Raw genomic sequence first — 5,101 nt, forward strand, 5'->3', positions numbered from 1 at the left:
TCTCTTGACGTGATTGGTTATTAAATTGGGCCTGGGCCCAGGTTACTTTTGAGATCTGATATTATATAACATATATAAGCCTATAGCCTATTTGCACGATTAATCAGTAAAAGTTTGCGATCTTAATTCAAACATGCACAATCTTATTCCTAAATGATGATGATTCCGTTATGTCTATTAAACCTTTGAAATTACAATCATATCGGAATATTTAAATATGTTTTTGGACAGCCGCTGATCCAGAGAGAGCAGCGCTAATGATGTAAGTTTTATGTTTGAAACCGCTTCACAAACAGTCGGCTACATTTCTGTGCTGCAACTCGCAATCATTAAATAATAACTAAAGTAAATGAGATAAAAGTTGATAGTCCAGATATAGCCGCAATCAAAAGTGGGAGCAGACCTGTGACTGTTAAAATGTATTTGATGTCTAAATCATTCATTCAAGAGATTTGTTCAAAAATCTTGAACGAAAAGAATCTTAATTCATTTATTTCAAGTGATTTTTTTACATAATAAATTCATTTAAATTAATAAATATTTTTAGATAGACACATTTATAACTTTAAATAAAACATTTTATCAGAAACAAGTAAATGATCCTATACATATTTAGTTTGGTTGTCTAATGTTTTGTTTTCAGAATCGTGGGAGAATCGTGATCTATATTCTAAAAATCAATTTTCCAGAGTCAGTTTATAAAATACAAAATATATCTGGCATCTAACTAATACTAGGCTAGTACTGTTTCTAATATTACAGACTAATATTACAGTACAGTAACAAGGATTTGGTACAATTATAATGCATTATAATGTGCTTCTCATCCAGTGCGCCCCCCCACCACCACCACGGGGCCCCCTTTCTTTTGGTTTGTTCCGCTATCCATGGATATAGCGCTGCTGAAAACAGCCCAAAGACTAATTTGTCATCACTTAAGTTAATGTTAGTGATTAGCTTAATATTGCATTAACATTGTTCGTGCAGTAAGAGCTGCTTCTTTGAGCTCAAGGCTTTGTGCACTGTCTGCAAGTTAATGGCTTCAAATTAATCAAATGGCACAACTCTTTGTGGTATGATGATTGAAGCCTTCTACCGAAGCCTCATCAAGCCACAAGTATGATCAGATCTAATTACTGATACACAAACCGAAAGAAAAAGTTATGGGAAACTCTGTGTCTCCACCCACATTTGTATTATATTTATACTGTATATATCCAGTGAAAGCTCACTGATTGTCTTCATCATGATCGCCATCTCTCTGCTCCTGCTGGCCTCTCTGCTGCCACCAATGACCTGCATTGGTAAGACTAATCAAAAAAAAAATAATAATAAATAAATAAATAATAATAAAAATAAAATAAAATTCTAACGCGCCATGTTTTATAGCATTTACAGTGAGGACAGACAGTGCCGAGGAAATAAAATAATCTAAAATAACTATATATCTCTCTTTCTCAACTTGTGCAAATGTGGGTATAGTGAACGGCAGGGAAGCAAAACCCCACTCCAGACCTTACATGGTGTCTGTTCAGTCAAAGGAGCATCATGTCTGCAGTGGATTCCTCATCTCTGATAGATTTGTCATGACTGCTGCACATTGCCGCAGAAAGTAAGACCTTGTTTAACCCACAATCTTGTGTAATTATATAATATATAAATACTAAATAAATCAATATTCATTATTGCTCAATAAAATAGGCTACTTTACATAATAATTTCATATTATTATTAAGCCAGCTAATTTTATAGAAATTAATCAATATTTTTTATCTACATAAATTTATTATTCAACACAATGATTAAAACATGATTAATAAGTTACCTAATTATATATTTTAGATAATATAAGTTAACACTTTATTTTGATAATCAATTTTAGACATTCTACTGACTATAAGTTAGCAACTACTTGTCAACTTTTCTACAAACCCTAACCTTAACCTAACAATCTGCTTATACTCTGATGAGAGTTAGCTGACATGTAGTTGCAAAAAATGTTTAAAGTGGACTATCGAAATAATGTGTAACTTAATAGAATAAACACTTTATAATATATTATTATTTCTTATTGATCAATACAATAATTATATTATTATATTATTTTTATACATTAACAATTATATATTTTAGATAATATATTGCTAATTAGTCAAATTAATTAATTAAATATTTATATATAACAAAACAAATACAAAATACATCTTAATTTAATATTGCGGAATGCAATACATATATTAAAGTAAGATTAAATAATTTGATATTATTATTATTAAGCCAACTAAGTATATAAAAACTAAAAAAATAACATTTTAATATTAAATTAATTAAAATGACTATAATCATATACAGTAAAACATTCATCATGACTTTGGCTACTAAATCAGCACACTTCCAGAACATACTTATGAGTATAGCAGACTGTGAAAAAAAACTTACTGCTCAATAAAACTTCTTTTTTAATTTTTTAAAAAGGGTTAGTGCTCGAGTTGTGACGGTTGTGCTAGGTTCACATGACCTACGAAAAAAAGAGTGAGAATTCAGTCCGATTCACAGTGGATTCCTACCATCAGCATCCAGACTACACCATGGGATCCTTTCATAATGACATCATGCTTTTGAAGGTACCAAATTGCACTTATTTTAGCTGACTTTAGTAAACTTTCATGCAGAAGAACAGCCGATTTGGAAGATAATCAAATATTTTTAATAATAATGCGGCCATTTTTGGTTCACAGTTAGAAAAAAATGTACAACTAAACGACAATATCAAGTGGATATCCATACCAGCGGAAGAAGGCGATATCGAAGCAGGTTCAGTTTGCAGTGTCGCAGGTTGGGGAAGTTTAGAAACCAACGGCAGGAGTAGCTGTCACCTCATGGAGACAGACGTGAAGGTCATGAATAATATGGAATGTGAACGTAAATGGGGAAACGAAGACTTTTCATCTTCACAGATGATGTGTGTTCATGGAGATGGAGGAAGCTGTGATGTATGTAAAAAAATATTTGATTCACCAAATCTTATTGTTCGAATTAGTGTTAGTTAGGAATTATGACAGCATGTGACTGAAGTGTTGATCTGTTTCTTAACAGGGGGATTCAGGAGGTCCTTTGGTTTGTGGAGACACTGCAGTTGGTGTCTCATCTTTTGGTGACCCTGATCGCTGTAATTCACCAAAGCTACCTGAAGTTTATATTAAGATTTCAGCATATCTTCCATGGATAAAGAACATAATTGGTAAATTTTAATTTATATTTTTATTTTTATCTTTTTTTTTTTGTTGTTGTTGTTGATTTTCCTCCCAAATCATCTTTTAATAAAAATAACATACATTGATATATACTGTCTAGAGATTTTAATTAATCAGAAATTGTATTTTAAACCAGATATGAAACTGTGACAGACAGTTTGATATTTGAAGACAACCATGATTTTTTCATGATTTTGTCTGAGCTATGAATAAGATATACAAATTAAATAATTAATATTTTCTAATTTTATTTGTATTATCTTATTATTTTAGTGGATAGAATAAGTACATTTTGGGCTAAATTAATTATAATATTTAAGCCCGATCCTCGTGAGCCGAGCACACATCCTCTAGCACAGAGAATGATTTGATTGAAAATTTATCAGAAGAGATGAAAGAAAGATAGTGTTCATCTACACAATTCGGAAAAAGATGCGGCTTTTCTGCATTTGGTAGGTTTTTTATTTATTTATTTTTTACTCTTTGTACAGCAGGTATTGTTCATTCTAAATTTATTTTTTAATGTAGAATATGTGTTACATAAATACATGAAATGTAGAACATATAAAAAAGTGCTTGTGGCTCTTCTGCCAGTGGGTGCCCCTCACACATAAAAGTGAAACTTCGCCTATGAGTCTAATATAGAATAGATTTTCTGCCAGACATGTTGTTTTTATTATTAAGTTAATTTAAAAACAGTCTTGTCTTGATCACAGGTGAGAATATTTTAAGAACAGCAAGTTACACACACACACACAGTTTCAAATACTCAAAAAAAAACACACACACACACATCACACACAACACACACACACACACACACACACACACACACACACACACACACACACACACACACACACACACACACACACACACACACACACACACACACACACACACACACACACACACACACACACACACACACACCAGGAGCAGTGGCCAGAAATCTGTTGTGCCACTCAGACTTGTAACCTAAAGGTTGTGGGTTCGATTCTCAGTAGCAGCAGGAAATGTAGGTAGGTGGAGGGGATATACCTCAATACCCACACTCAGCTTGATGCCACACTTTGCACAGTCATTCACGACTAAATGGCAGTGGCAATGGGTAAATAATTAAAGAAATTAAATAAATTAAAAATGAGCAAGGCACCAAACCCTCAATTGCTCCTGGGTTATGCAGTAAATACCCACTGCTCCGGGTGTGTGCACTTGGCTGGGTAAAATGCAGAGCACAAATTCTGAGTATGGTTTACCATACTTTACTACATATCATGTTACTTTCACTGTGTACAGTATAAATTTACAATGGCTTTCTTTGATACTGATAACTGAATTTCAAAATCAAATGCTAAGCTGCAAAATTGTATATTTTCATTTCTCATGTGTGCCTGACCGGAAAATATGGAAGTGGCAGTGGATTCCATTTACACTAAGTCAATAATTTATTACAGCATTTTCTTTGCAATAAAATTACGTAGATGCAATTTATAATACTTGAGGCAATTGGCAAATATTTGCACCTCAGTATTGTAGTACATTATTAAACATTATTATTAATAACATATTGAGTGTAAATTATCATTTTTGTTAAAACTATTAAATGGATGCCACCTTATTGGGATAATAAAGCCCTCCCAGCACCTACTCCTAACCCTAACCCTAACCGATAAACAGCCTTGAGGCACATTACTTTCCAATTTTCTATTATTTCCTTAATTTTATTGAAAATGCATGCCTTTCCGATCTGATATGTGATGTGAAAAGAGAGAAGAACAAATTCAGCAAAAGGCAGAGTCCAATTTGGGTCACTTAAAAATATCATCTTAAAGCTTCTGCTAAGG

The 5,101-nt window shown here is 32.7% G+C and overlaps 1 pseudogene; it reads left to right on the plus strand.

The window, feature by feature from the left end:
* Positions 1 to 1,246: 1,246 nt before the first annotated feature.
* On the plus strand, positions 1,247 to 3,252 carry LOC109064666 (annotated as a pseudogene).
* Positions 3,253 to 5,101: the final 1,849 nt, after the last annotated feature.

The sequence above is a fragment of the Cyprinus carpio genome, chromosome B22 (assembly GCF_018340385.1).
Source record: "Cyprinus carpio isolate SPL01 chromosome B22, ASM1834038v1, whole genome shotgun sequence".
Classification (NCBI taxonomy): domain Eukaryota; kingdom Metazoa; phylum Chordata; class Actinopteri; order Cypriniformes; family Cyprinidae; genus Cyprinus; species Cyprinus carpio.